Source organism: Sus scrofa, chromosome 14, assembly GCF_054392235.1.
Source record: "Sus scrofa isolate SSC_HxYL_T2T_F1_AM1 chromosome 14, Sscrofa_HxYL_maternal_Yorkshire_Landrace_v2.0, whole genome shotgun sequence".
NCBI classification, from domain to species: Eukaryota; Metazoa; Chordata; class Mammalia; order Artiodactyla; family Suidae; genus Sus; species Sus scrofa.
Window position 1 is genome coordinate 37,770,114 of NC_139396.1, and position 15,594 is coordinate 37,785,707.

Genomic DNA, 15,594 nt, shown 5'->3' on the forward strand with positions numbered 1-15,594 from the left:
AAAACTAGAAGCCTCACTCCAGTCGAGAGAATTTACATTGAAAGATTGAAAATCCTCCAGCTAAAAGAGAAAGGAATCTGTGGCTACTTCTTGTTATCCCCCAAACTACCATTTCCATGTACTTTCTTCACCTGATGCTCCAAATGTGCAGGTTGATGCACCACGCCTCCCACTAAAAGGTACATACTGAAAGGATTCAAGAATATGGAGAAAGAGACTTCAAATTCCTAGCCCATCTGTCCCACAGGGCTCCTTAGAACTCAGTCCGAAGCGGAGGTGATGACATTAGATTGCTCAAAAGTTTCACGAGGTGAAAACTAGATGGGAAGCAGCCATAGATTAAAAACAAGGAGAGGATGCCAATCTGGTTTTGACGTGCGCTGTGTGTGTGTGTGTCTGTCTGTCGCGTGTGTGTTTATGTGTGTATGTGTGTGTCTGTCTGTCTTGTCCCCAGTATCTTACATATTCAATAACAGGACTGCGTGCTCTGGGAAGCCAGGTAATGTTTGCTGCTTTTCTAAAGTAAGAGGGGAGAGAGCTTACAGAAGAAAAAGAGGATGAAAGCTGGAGTTGACGTTAACGCAGACAGGCTGCCTTTTATGTCCATGGAGAGGAGCCCCATCCTGGTGACTGGGCATGGCACGTGTCCAGGGAGGCTGGGGGTGTGGGCAGAAGCAGAGGAGGGGAGAGCCAGCACAGCCTGGGATGCCAGCTCCTCACCACAGCCTTTGGAGATGCTAAAATGAGCGAGGCGATTAAAACCACCTCTTGGGAGGCTGAAGAGAAAACTGGAGAGCAGTGAAAACTCAAGCCCAGGAGCAGCTCAGTGTCTACTGACAGCCAGTGAAGGCGGTGGGTGCACCTGGTCACCTGTGAGCCCTGGCCCCACATTCCCACGCTCCTGCACACGACGGCACAAATGCAAGCCCGGGTTCAAGCGCCCTTGTCACAAGCGCAAACGCTGCATGCAGGCTTATGGGCAGCAAATATGCTGAGAAAAAAAGGATGCATACAGGAGAATTGTTTTGCTTCGGTGTGCCGTGAACTTTGAGGGAACTTGGTAAAACACGGAACATTTATGACCCTGATGGATGGCTCTCCAGGGACTGGCTGCTCACCCTTCTGTGGGGGCTGCAGTGACTGCACCAGTAAGGAGGGGACAAACAGTAGCTCCTGGGAGTTCAGGAGCCGGGCTGCTGGGCATGAGTGGGAAGGCAAACATCCGCAGCAGCACATAAGTTAGAGCAAAGGGAGGGATTCTGGTGGCAGGTGGAAATAGCAAGGGGGAAAGAGGGAGTTGGAGAGCGCCCGGAGTCCCCCACTGTGCTGAGAGCTGTTTTGTCAGCAGAGCCACTGCTGTGAAGCCACATGCCTGGTAAACTTCCTGATCAAATCCAGGACCCGCTCTTCCAACTGAGTCCCCAACAAGCCCACCTAGCTGCTGGTCACAGGTGACTGGCCAGCTCAGTTAGAAAACAAGTAGTTTTTTCACCCCTTTGAAAAATTGTTTGAATTTTAAAAATTCTAATGCAGTTAAGTCAGCAGGACTGGTTGCTTCAGCTCCTTCCCCGCAAACGCAAACGGAGGGCAGGGCTGCCTGGTTTTGCAGCCTTGCCTGATCTGTGACACCTACAGCGTAAAGGGAGCTTCAGCCCAACTTCCAACATCACATGATCCTTATTTTTTCCTGATCTTAACAGACTTCGCTTCCTTCCCCCCCACCCCCTACCCCAGGCAGCAGTCCCCCCGTAGTGAACAGTAAGTCTCAAATTTGTGACTGGTGGCAAGGAGGGAACAGGGAGAGGGGCGACCCGCACAATCCCTCCCTGCCCCTGGGATGCCTTGTTTTTATAAGTGTTTGCTTGCTTTTTAATATTGAGGCTATACTCTGCTCTATATCTCATCTCAAAGTCACAAAGCAAGAAAGCTGGCCCGGGTAAAGGTAAATGAGACTTTCTTGCTGCTGACTCTGGCTATGCTTTGTTCTTTCCTTTCGATAAACTCCTGGCAGGATGTGTGGACATTTTGTAGCTGTGTCTGAAGAAGCCAGATGCCTGGTCCCTCGGCTGGATCCCAGCTGGATCCCACAGCTGGGCAAAGCTCACAGCTGACTGGGGAAAGACCCACGGAAGAGGGAATCCCAACTTCCCCACAGAGGCTGTGTTGCCATGGAAACTGAGTCTGTCACAGCTGCCTGCTCTGACATCTGTGATGGGCTCTGACACTGGAGATGATCAAAAGCCTGTCTCAGGGGAACGCTCCTTTGCCTTTGGTCTCCTGCAGCCCAGTGTTTCCCCACCACCCTCGGCAGGGTAGAGAATGTCAGCACCTCGCTAAGACTTTTAATGGAAAAATCCCAAAAGACTGAATTCTGAATCTAAGTGCTTTTAAAAAAGTAGAAACAGGAGTTCCTGTTGTGGCGCAGTGGTTAACGAATCCGACTAGGAACCATGAGGTTGCGGGTTTGATCCCTGCCCTTGCTCAGTGGGTTAACGATCTGGCGTTGCCGTGAGCTGTGGTGTAGGCTGCAGACCCGGCTGGGATCCCGCGTTGCTGTGGCTCTGGCGTAGGCCGGTGGCTACAGCTCTGATTGGACCCCTAGCCTGGGAACCTCCATATGCCGTGGGAGCGGCCCAAGAAATAGCAACAACAACAAAAGACAAAAAAAAAAAAAAAAAAAAGTAGAAACATTTAAATTTTTATATAGGAGTTCCCGCCGTGGTTTAGCAGAAATGAATCTGACTAGTATCCATGAGGAAGCAGGTTCAATCCCTGGCCTCACTCAGTGGGTTAAGGATCTGGAGTTGCCATGAGCTGTGGTGTGGGTCACAGACATGGCTGGGATCTGGCCTTGCTGTGGCTTTGATATAGGCTGGCAGCTGCAGCTCCGATTCAACCCCTAGCCTGGGAACTTCCATATGCCATGGGTATGACCCTAAAAAGACAAAAGACAAAAACAATGTTTATATATAAAGGATCCTAAACCTTTTAACTATCAGAATCCCTTGATCGCATGATTTTTTTTTTTTTTAAATACCAGTTCCAGGGTCCCAAGCAAGAGAGTCTGAATCCTGGTTGTGCAGTGTCTACAATCTGTAATTTTAATGCTCCCTAGGTGATTCTAATGATCAGCCGTATTTGAGGACTAGAACTTAGTTATTTTGTAAAGCCAAACATTAAAAATAAAATGTATCTTTGGAGGTTCCATTTGGAATGTATTGCTTGCATTTTACTCCCAATTCCAATTCTCTACCAAGCCCCAGTATCTCCTTTCACTGTCTTAGAATGACTAATCTGTGGTTTATAGTTGTGGTGGATAGCATCCTGCAGAAAGAGACATTTCATTTCACTTTTACACAAATTGCTGAGTAACTTAACAGAAGAGAAAGGAATTCATATTCTATTTTAATGGGACCCCAGAATATCTCCTATTATCTCAAGGGATGCTGGGAAGTTTTCTAAATGAAATTCCTTTGAATTCATTTAAATTTCTAAGGTTTAAAAACACTACTTTGGGTCCAAGGAAAGAATTCCAGGCTGTTCCTCCCTGCTTCCTCTATCCACTCTCACACCCTCCCTCCATCCCCAAAGACACGCCTATGCAGAGGAAGCTCTCATAGGCATTCTTTTTCCATCGAGGTCCAATCAGGAAAAAAGACACCACATGAGGTATTTCAACAGAGGGGTTTTTATACAGGAAATTTGTTACAGGTGGTGGAAGACCAAAGAAGCAAAACAGGACACTAAGATGCAGAGACAGGGAGGAAGCAGCTTCCACTCCTGGGGAAGAGGTGGAATCACCAGGCCTGAAAGCCAGTCCAGTGAGGGCCACACAGGCTGGTTCCCAGGCCTCAGGGCAGGGCCCTGCCTACTACTGCTTGGAGGAGAGGCTCCTGGATCTGGGGCTCTGGCTCCCATGGGGGCACCAGGAGGGGCCACCACTACCTCGGATGGATTCCAGTGAGGTCCAGGGAGCATAGAGGGAGGCTGAAGACAGCAACTGACTGCTGCCCAGTGAACAGCCTTTGAGAGGCTGATGCTGAGAAGCAGCAAACAAAAGAGAAGAAGGAAAACTTTTTTCCCTCATGCCATCCAGCCTCCTCCTTGGGTGCCCTGTAGGAAGCCAGCTAACCAAAGCAAAAGATGGTTTCCAGACTGTTGGCCCCTGTGTCACAAAAGAGAATAGAGAAGAGAGGGTCTGGGGCTGGGGACCAGCATCGTGATCGAGCACAGCATGAGAGGAACCTCTGGGTCTAAAGAGCAGGGGAACTTGCACCGGCAGGATCAACATTAAACTCTTTTGTTTCCAAGGCTGCTTTCCTGATAGTTGAATACATTTGGGGAAACTAGTGCCACCAGCACATTGAAGGACTGGAGAAATCCTACACCAAAGGATCCTGCTTGGCTTTATTGAGATAATTATTTCTTTTTTTTTCTTTTTTTTTTTTTTTGTCTTTTGTCTTTTTTTTTGTTGTTGTTGTTGTTATTGTTGTTGTTGTTGTTGCTATTTCTTGGGCCGCTCCTGCGGCATATGGAGGTTCCCAGGCTAGGGGTTGAATCGGAGCTGTAGCCACCGGCCTACGCCAGAGCCACAGCAACGTGGCATCCGAGCCCCGTCTGCAACCTACACCACAGCTCACGGCAACGCCGGATCGTCCACCCACTGAGCAAGGGCAGGGACCGAACCCGCAACCTCATGGTTCCTAGTCGGATTCGTTAACCACTGCGCCACGACGGGAACTCCGAGATAATTATTTCTTAAATTTATTTATTGTGAATTCCTTATTTTTCAGATGTAACATTCCTCAGAGCATGCAATCTATGTTATCAATGCTGTTCTAAAAAAGGTACCACTTAAGTCCAAACTGCTTTTTTATCTGTTAGTTTCTAACAGGAAAAAAAAAAAATCATATCCAAGTGAACTAGGGAGATAAATAGACTTCTACCTGCAAAGTATTGTCTTACTACTGCACTTTCATATCTATAAAAGGGCTGCCCTTCACCAAACTGTGAAGAATTCCTCATTCAACCCAAGAATCACCAACCACAAAACAAAGACCACCAGCTTCAACAAAATTTGAGAGAAACAGGGAAGTGTTCCATGAAACCATGCAGACCGTCATAAGGAGCTCTGGGTACCTGCTGCCCTTAAACATACAAGGTAGCTTGAAAATTATCCCATCAAGCAAGGATGGCTGTATTTTTATTGAAGAGATAAGATACTTCACTCTTTACCTTTCCTTCACTTCTAGGCCTCCAATTACTTCAGCCCCCTCCCTGCCTGCCTCAGGCTGGAAGAGGTGTCTGATTGTAACACTCGACATAGGCTGAGACACAAACACAGGGCACAGGGCAGTAAAACTCTCCACGTAGCAGATGCAGGTGTAGGGGTGGAAAGCTTGTCTGCAAAGACAGGTGCTGAGAGAAAAGGCACAAGCAGGATGCAGAGTGGGATGGCAGGTGGGGGAGGGGGATGAGGGGCAGGGGAGGGAGGGAAGAAGGATGGAAGGAACTAAAAACAACTGCTTGATGATTTTCCAGGCCCCTCGAAAACTGGCTCTAAGTTATTCCTATTCAGCTAGAATGTGTCCATCTCACAGAAGTATCTCCATCAAGTCATGCTAATTTAGCTTTTACGTTTGAGTTGGATTTTGTTCATGGAGACAGCTCTGTCCTCTCTGGAAATTTCTGAAGCAAAAGCAGTTTGGATTGATTTTACATATTTGCTTATTCCATTCTATATCTTAAAATTCCCAACACTTACATGTGGATGAAAGCAGCGACCACATGACTTCAGCATACCTCCTTTCATCATGATGTGCTACCTACAAACCTGACATGACAGTAAATTCACATTAAAACACTGAGGCCCTGTTCTAGTTCTGAGGACCATTTCTGTCCCACTCACTTGAAAGCTGATCCAAGTCTCTGGTAGTTTTTTATCTCCAACACCCACTTAACAAAGGACAGAAGTTTCTGGAGCAGAGGCAGGAGACTCCAAACCCAGTTAAATACACCCAAGTTCCAGGGATTAAAATCTCCTATTAATACTCCAGCTGACTTAGTCTCTTTGTGAAATTAGATTTCTTTCACTGGATCTGGCCTTACCTCACAGCCAAGGCAACATGTCTAAATATTCCCCAAGCCAACTCCCAACCACAGCTTCCTTTGAAGGTGATTTATGAACAGCTGCTTCCACCTGTATTCTTTTGTCTAAGGGACACCTCCTCCACCTCCTAAATTTGCTGGCCTTGTCTTGCTTTTCTTCTGCTTGGCTCCACTTTTTCCACCCCTTTGGAATTAATTGATCTGTTGTCTAAACTTGACTTCAGCTGGAATGCAGATTTACATTTCCCTTTGCTCAACAGCCCACAACTGAAGGCCGGCAGCTACCATGTTCCCAAGTTCATTTCTACCCATTGGACCCCAGCATGTGCAGGAAGGTTGGTGTGCAAATCCCATGGAGTGCCCTCTTCCCATCAGCAGAACTCTGGCCCCAAGTTACTTCATAAATAAAACAACCTATGGGAGAGAGTACCAGTTAAGCTCTCTGGAGGCTTGAAAAACTAAAAATAAATATTTCAGCAATGTTTGATTTTTGTCTTTAACAATTTTAAATGTACTTAGAATTTTTTTCTCAAATTCTTAGGGTCTAATTATACAGGTTGTTATTGCTGATGATTCTGGATTGCTTTTTTTTTCATGTATTTTATGATTGAGAATTGTGAGTTCATTTGAGTGGACTTCATCTACAGGAATTGTGTGCAGGGCTGAAAATCTGCCTTTCAAGAGAAGGCTTTTATTTACTTTTATTGAGGGTTCCAGTATTGTTATCAGCTTGAGACTGCATTTTATTTTTTTTCTCCCTCTCTCCCTTTTTTAGGGCATATGGAAGTTCCCAGGCTAGGGGTTGAATTGGAGCTGCAGCCACTGGCCTATGCCACAGCCACAGCAACACTGGATTTGAGATGCATCTGCAGCCTATGCCACAGCTTATGGCAACACTGGATCCTTAACCCACTGAGTGAGGCCAGGGATCGAACCTGCATCCTCATGGATATTAATCAGGTTCTTAACCTACTGAGCCACAGCAGGAACTCCAAGACTGCATTTTAAACTATTTTGTTGGAGAATCTGAGCCCTCCAGACAGTACTAATTCAAACCCTAAACCTGAGGGAGGGCAGCATGAAGCTCTCAGGTTTTTTCAAATTCTCAGGGTTTCACATCTCTTCCCCTCAATGGGTCAGGCTAATCAGAAGAGTTTCCTTTTCATCTCCCTTTGGGAGGGGATAAATGTTTTCAGTTCTCCCCTTTCACAGATGTGTAGTCATTCAAAGGTTCTTTATTTGAGGCTGTCAGGTCCATATTTCTGCCCTTTGTGGACCTCAAAATTTGTTGCCTGTATTTACATAGCCATTAGAATTCAAACACATTGTTAACCAGACTGGCAAAAAAATAAATCCAGAACAGTCAGAATATCAGTTTCTGGAGTATTTCCTTTACTTTCTTATTAGCACTTAAAGACACACTTTTTGGGGGGTGGGGCTCAGTGTGCACAGCTTCATGTGGGATCTCAGTTCCCAGACCAGGGACTGAAGCAAGGCCACAGTGATGAAAGCACCAAATCCTAACCACTAGACCACCAGGGAACTCCCCTCATACTTGTTATATTTTTATCCAGTATAGCTAAGTGATTTGTAGTAAGAGGGTTTTCAGATTATCTAATCACAAATATTACTAGAAATGAAAGTCCTGTGTTGTTATTTTTCATGTATTTATACTTTGAGACTTTCCATTCTTTCTTTTTTCTTTTTCTTTTCTTTTTCTTTTTTTTTTTTTTTTTGGTCAAGATTCATTTGTATATGAGGTCCCTTCTGAAAATGAACTTGCTTGATCATCTCTTTTGATCCCATATAGATATACATTGAGAATACTTTCTTAGGCAAAGTGAAAAGATTTGGGCAAGTATCTCCTAGCCTCAGTCAGAAGAAACCATCAGTATGGAGACCGCAGCGCCGCTCCTGCTCATCTTTCACATGGTTCTTAAGGTCTGGTACTCTCTCCAAAACAGAGCACAGAATGCCTCCTTAGAGAAAGGTTCTTAGGAATCGGCTTTGAGAAAAAAGAAGAAACAGCCCCATTCCCAAAGAAATCTAGGCTTTCCTTGGGAAAATCAGGATTCAGGTCTTAAATACAGTGTTTAAAACTCTCCATTTCCTCTTTTTTTCTCTGGCTTGACTTTAATGGGAATCCTTGAGTGGGAAAGTGATAAAACTGTGCCTTTATTGCACCAAAATTAACTTTCTTTCTTTCTTTTTTTTTTTTTTTTTGTCTTTTTAGGGATACACCCAGAACATATGGAGGTTCCCAGGCTAGGGGTCAAGTCAGAGTTGTAGCTGCCAGCCTATCCCACAGCAACACCAGCTCCGAGCCACATCTGTGACCTACATCACAGCTCACAGCAGCACTGGATCCTTTAACCCACTGAGCATGGCCAGGGACTGAACCCACGTCCTCATGGATACTAGTCAGGTCTGTTAACCACTGAGCCACAACGGGAACTCCCAAAACTAACTTTCAATTTGATAAATTTAATAAAACTCAACCACCTACTTTAAAAATACATTATTTCATTGAATTGAATAGTAATAATAATAGTAAGAATAACTAATCAGGACTACTTAGGAAAAAAGAGTAAGAGAAAAAAAAAGAGTAAGTGATATTGAAACAGTGGGTAGGGTAATGCAAATCTCATATGCTGGATAGAACACTTATAAGGCCTTATGATTTTCAAAAGCTATTAACAATGCAATATCTATCATAATTGTATAGATCTTCTTGGAAAGGTGTTCCTTAGCCTCTCTTGGGCATCTATATTACTGATTACCAATGCGAAGTGTATTTGGATCTGGCCTAAATCCTTCCTTCTGCAAATCAAACATATGTCCTCTTGCTCTATTCTTAATGGAGACCAGACTCTAAATAATTGCCCTGCGTGTTACATTCCACGGCACTGTCTGGGTTACCCAGCGCCACGGAGGACATCCTGAAGAGAAACCTTCAAGGTCAAACGAGACATCTCCAAGCTAACAAATACAGTTTTCTCCTCGCCAGTTTTATCAGCAGGGAGAATGTCTCTTCAAATAAGATGCTGAAACCAAAGGTACGCCAGAAAATGCACCGTGTTTAAACCACGCAGAAGCTTGACAGTGTTGCTCTAGTAAATATCTTCCAGTAATATTGTATAAGAGTTCGAGTCTGAGTTGTTCGGTCATCAGAATCAAGTGGCAGATTCTTTAATGACCCTTTTTGCTCTAAAAACACCGTGATTATGATTGTTTCTGGCACAGAGTATATTGGTCAAGGGTAAGCTTTGACTCTGTGTCTCTCCCTGATTGTGTTTTGAAAACAAAGTAAAATGGAGTATTAACCAATCCAGCGCCAGTGTGGATGATTAACTCTACCACCTCCCTCTACCATCTATCCTGTGCTCCTGCTTTCTCTACCTCCCACCCCAAACACACACACAAAGTCCTTTATGTTCAGTAACTGCGTCTCATGACTAACATGGTCTGGGTATTTACACATTCTCTCCACTAGATGCTGAATCCATTAATCCCAGACAGTAACTGTGTATTCATAGGATGATCACAAAAGAACAGAAGACAAAGAGTTCCCATTGCGCCTCAGCAGAAACAGATCTGACCAGTATCCACGAGGATGTGGGTTCGATCCCTGGCCTTGCTCAGTGGGTTAAGGATCCAGTGTTGCCATGAGCTGTGGTGTAGGTTACTGATGAGGCTTGAATCCTGCATCCTGCATTTCTGTGGCTGTGGTGCAGGCTGAAAGCTGCAGCTCTGATTTGACCCCTTGCCTGGGAACTACCATATGCCTCAGGTACAGTCCTAAAAAGACAAAAAAATAAAATAAAATAAGGAAGACAAAACTGTTAATGATTATGATATCACCTGCTGTTTATTAAGTTATTCCTTAGAACCCAGGGTTTCTGTTAGGTGCCTCCTATAAGTTACTATGTTTTATTCTTTTGGAAGCCCATTGTGAGTTGAACTGAATTCCCCCCAAGAGATACACTGGAGTCCTGGCTGCCAGGACCTCAGAGTAGGACCTTATTTGGAGATAGGTCTTTGCAGGAGTAATTAGGTTACAGTGAGGTCTTAGGTGGGACCCTAGTCCAATATGACGGGTATCCTTATAAAAAGAGGAAATTTGGACACAGAGACACACATCTAGGAAAAACACCATGTGGATAGACTGCCATCTACAACCTGAGGAGAGACCTGTGCAAATTCTCCCTCCAACCTCAGAAGGGACAAGCCATGACAATACCTTGATCCCAAACCTCCATCCTCCAGACTCTGAGACAACACACTGCTGTTGTTTAAGGCACCCAGTTTGTGGTACTTGGTTATTGTGGCCAAGGGGAGTGGGGGAGGGATGGACTGGGAGTTTGGGATTAGCAGATGTAAACTAGTATATACAGAATGGGTAAACAAGGTCCTATGTAAAGCACAAGGAATTATATTCAGTGTTCTATGATAAGCCATAATGGAAAAGAATATGAAAAAGAAGGTACATATGTATAAGTGAATCACTGTGGAGCAGAAATTAACACAACACTGTAAATCAACGATAGCTCCATAAAATAAGTTATTATAAAATGAAAAAGATTGGTGAGACATGCTGGTTTAAGGAATGAAGGTCCAAAAGCCAGCCTTCTTGTGCATCTCATCAGGCCTTGGGCCAATGGGATAAAAGAGTAGAAAGCTCTCTATCCAAGGAAAACCATGGCTCAAAAAGATACATGCACCCCAATGTTCACAGCAGCGCTATTCACAATAGCCAAGACATGGAAGAAAGCTAAATGTCCATTGACAGAGGAGTGGATAAAGAAGATGTGGTACATATATACAGTGGACTATTACTCAGCCATAAAAAAGGAATGAAATAATAGCATTTACTACAACATGGGTGGACCTAGAAATTATCATGCTTAGTGAACTTAGACAGTGAGACACAAACATCACATGCTATCGCTTATCTGTGGAATCTAAAAAAAGGGTACAATGAACTTTGCAGAACAGAAACTGACTCACAGACTTTGAAAAACTTATGGTTACCAAAGGAGACAGGTTGGGGGTGGGGAAGGATGGGCTGGGGATTTGGGATGGAAATGCTGTAAAACTGGGTTGTGATGATGGTTGTACAATTATAATAAAATTCATTGAGTTAAAAAAAAAATGAGCACAGAGCTCTAAATGCACAAAGGACCAAGGCTGGAGACACAAGTATGGAAGGAGGAGAGGGGAGTGGGGGAAGCAGGAATTGGCCAAATGGAAGTGTGAGAGACACAGAAATGGATGTCTTTTAAATGAAGTGGAATGAAATCATATTACTGTCCTGGAAAACTGCTGGGAAGCCAGCTACCAATGAAAACAAGCAGAGAAGTCCTTGGCTGTTGAATGGAACTCAAGAAAAGCATATGATGATATTTTTGAATAGCATATGCCTTCTGAGTTTACGCTAAACCCTCACAGTTAGTAATGAGAAATCTTTCTGAAATTGGAAAGAATGTCCCCCAAACAAAAACAAAACAAAACAAAAGGTCAGTCAAAATGGTGGTCATGAAATGGGCAACTCACTGATAATTCTACATTCTAAAATATACTTTTATTTATGGGTTGACTTGATGTCACAGACCCATGCAAGTATTTCCACAGCAACAAATTTCCATTGGCGCTGGACTCATAAAGTATACATGTAATTTGCTTTCTGATGATTGGCAGAAGAACAGGGAAAATTGGCAGAAACAGATGATGGCTGATGATTTCTACATGGCAGCTCTTCTGCTCTGTGAAGTCACTCGGTGTGATGAGCTTCACACATTCCTTAGGCTCAGGGTAAGCAAAGTATGGCCTTGAATATCGATGGTCAGGAAGGTGGGCCCCATATCAGCCACTCTTTAGAGAAATGCTCTGTGGAGTTCCCGTCGTGGCGCAGTGGTTGGCGAATCCGACTAGTAACCATGGGGTTGCGGGTTTGATCCCTGGCCTTGCTCAGTGGGTTGAGGATCCGGCGATGCCGTGAGCTGTGGTGTAGGTTGCAGACGCGGCTCGGATCCTGCGTTGCTGTGGCTGTGGTGTAGGCCGGCGGCTACAGCTCCGATTGGACCCCTAGCCTGGGAACCTCCATATGCCGCGGGAGTGGCCCGAGAAATGGCAAAAAGACAAAAAAAAAAAAAAAAAAAAAAAAAGGATAGAGCAATACTCTGTGCTGGTCATGTATCTCCTGACCGTTCCAACGTCTACGTCACTTGCTTTAAGGATGCTACCTTGGGTTGGTGGAAGAAGCAGCTAATATGTGTAATTTTTTAGTGACATGTTACACAAAATGGAGATATCTCTTTGTAAAGAGTGAACTGCTACTCTGTAACTTCTTTTTTTTTTAGAGCTGCACCCAGGGCATACAGAGGTTCCCAGGCGAGGGGTTGAATTGGAGCTGTAGCTGGTGCCCTAGGCCACAGCCACCACAATGCCAGATTCAAGCCACATCTGCAATCTACACCACAGCTCGGGGCAACACTGGATCCTTTACCCACTGAGAGAGGCCAGGGAACCCGCAACCTCATGATTCCTAGTCGGATTCATTTCTGCTGCGCCAACGACGGGAACTCCAACCTTGTAAACTTTTATTTTTTTTTTTTTTTTAATTTTTTTTTTTTTTTGGTCTTTTGTCTTTTTGTTGTTGTTGTTGTTGTTGTTGCTATTTCTTGGGCCGCTCCCGAGGCATATGGAGGTTCCCAGGCTAGGGGTTGAATCGGAGCTGTAGCCACCGGCCTACGCCAGAGCCACAGCAACATGGGATCCGAGTCGCATCTGCAACCTACACCACAGCTCACGGCAACGCCGGATCGTTAACCCACTGAGCAAGGGCAGGGACCGAACCCGCAACCTCATGGTTCCTAGTCGGATTCGTTAACCACTGCGCCACGACGGGAACTCCAACCTTGTAAACTTTTAAATCACTGTTTTGCCTTCTTGAGAAGAAGAGAAAATTTTCACCTTGTTAAGGGAATGTATATGTATGTGGGTGTGGTTGGGTCACTCTGTGGTGCAGTGAAGGTTGATAGAGCACTGTAGATCAACTATAGTGGAGAAAATAAAAATCATAAAAAATAAAATAAAAGGTATATAAGACCAAAAGAAAAAAAAAAAAAGAAAGAAAGAAATGAGACATAAAACCAAATAGCTAAATGCTTATGGTACGGAACACCACAGAGCACAGCTAAATAAGCCATTCATGGTGTCCTCAGACATGGAAAGTTTTCATGATATGCTCAAGCTTTTCCCTAACAGCTTCTCCTAGTTTGAACTAATCATGGGTTGACATTTGACATCAGACACTTGGAACCATACCTCAGAACCTGGCTATATAAAGGTCGATTGCTTAACAATTTAGAATCACTGTCTTTCTGTTATCCTTATGACAATTCTCCTTCCTTTGGATCTTTTTTATTTCTAAAGACGTGTCCTTTAATGGAGATAAATGAAAAGAGGTGAAATTCGTATTAACGCTTATACGCATGGCAAGTCTGGCAAAAAGCGTGGATGGGGAGGGGGTGTGACATGATTGGCTACAGTCAGCCCCAAGTGTATGTCCCTGAACACAGCAGTCTCTCAATAAATCCTTAATTAATTAACTAATTAGGGACGTAATCAATTTGTGCCTTCTGGCCATTATCACATGCAATCAGAAGTTGACTGTAACTATAAAACTATATGAAACTACCAGTGACCGCAAGTTATATTTTTAAAAAATTAACGGAAGGGTTAATGCCCCCTCTAAATGCACATGTGCTTTATTTTTCCAGTCTCACAGAGCATTTGAAAACCACAGCTGTTGATAATGCTTTAGATTTGCCAGATCTTATAACAGTCCACTTGCTTTGCCTTGAACATGGCATTCGTACCACATTAAAGCTTGGCAAGCTTAATCTCTGCTAACCACGGGCAAATGGGAACATGCTATAAAACATAAAAATACATTTCAGCCAAAGCCATTATCGAGTATATGTATGTTTGGATTTGACTAAGAACCTCTAATTTGTTCTTGCACACTTGGCATCTGTACATTCTGTACACTGATTATGCTTTCAATGAACAGATCACACGCCCAATAGTCAACGGACGCTCTAAGCACAGAAGAGGAGGAAAAGGGGGAGGAAAGAAGTCCTAAGACACACGCACCTCCATAAACTCCTGGGGGGGCGCTTCCCCATGGCCGCTGGTCCCCATCCTCTCTCCCGACCTGCCCCACCCTAAAAATAGTTTTGAGTAGTTGGTGTGTTCTCTTTTTAGGGCAGCAACCGCAGCATATGGAGATTCCCGGGCCAGAGGTCAAATCGGAGCTGCAGCTGCCGGCCTACGCCAGAGCCACAGCAAAGCCAGATCCGAGCCACATCTCTGACCTATGTCGAAGCATGCAGCAATGCCAGATCCTTAACCCACAGAGCAAGGCCAGGGATGGAACCCACATCCTCACAGATAATATGTCAGGTGCTTCATCCACTAAGCCACAAGGGAACTCCTGCATGCTCTTTTACATCATCACACTGGAGAATCTTACACTTGCATTTACCTGGCCATGAGCCTCATGACAGAATAGAACTGTGTTAGTTGGTTGGTTGTCAACATAAATTTCAAGAAAACCATCATGTCTGACCTTCCAATGCAATGGAGTTCTTCCATCTGCAAGTCCACCCTGCCCACAGGGACAGGAGAGGTGTGGGTGGTACGATACTGGCACAACTGTCCTGTTTGTTCATCCACCAATGGAAACAAAGACAGAACAACCTGTGCTGCAGGTTGGAGTCTGTGACTTGGTCACACTCCCTCTGCAAGGACCACCACAAAAAATGTTCACTAACCCCCCACTTATTGGCTAACTTCCCCAATGATTCACCACAAAACCTGTCAAATAGGGCATTTCACATTTATCTCATGACACATATCAAGGAGAAAAGGTAGGAGTCATGTGATTATGATTTTCCTGGTACAGACTCTAAAAGGAAGGTCAGTTTCATGGCAGGACCAGAATGAACATCTGTTCCATTGAGGTCTTCATCCAAACCTACCTTTCAGTGTCTCTCGAAAGGAACCACAGTCTGGGCATACTTTTTCAGTGCCCAGTAAATGGATACATGTCAGAATAAACATCAACACCCCTTATCTGGGGTTTCAATTGGATTTAGTTCTGTTGAGGAAATAAAACAAATCAATCCCCCCAAACACACCAAAACAAAACAAAGAAACAGACCCTTTTCCCAACAGTCACTGACTCAGTAGTTTCTGAGCTTCTGCTAAGTTCTAGGTGCTATCTTCCGCACTGTTCACTTCAGGGGGTGCATGAGATGCCGTGTAAAAGCACTTAGCACAGGGTCTGACATGTGGGAGACAACCAGTGCAATTACATTTCCTTCCTTCTGAAAAATTTACCCTTGAACTCATCGATCAATCAAAACCCACATGCAATCAAAAGAAAATGGTTTGCTTACAAACTAGGGTCATCATTCCTTT

General features: G+C 44.3%; 2 protein-coding genes across 3 annotated transcripts in view; one reads left to right on the plus strand and one right to left on the minus strand.

Moving 5' to 3' along the window:
- Nucleotides 1-9,435, plus strand: part of LOC146396499 (uncharacterized) — a 134,545-nt gene extending 125,110 nt beyond the window's left edge. For both annotated transcript variants that reach the window (XM_084994781.1, XM_084994768.1), the window contains one exon: nucleotides 4,991-9,435. The gene's annotated coding sequence lies outside the window, so the exon portion shown is untranslated. The remainder of the gene's footprint in view (nucleotides 1-4,990) is intronic.
- The window catches only part of SAP30 (Sin3A associated protein 30), a 137,049-nt gene that overhangs the window by 40,912 nt on the left and 80,543 nt on the right, over nucleotides 1-15,594 (minus strand). The gene's annotated exons all lie outside the window — the stretch shown is intronic.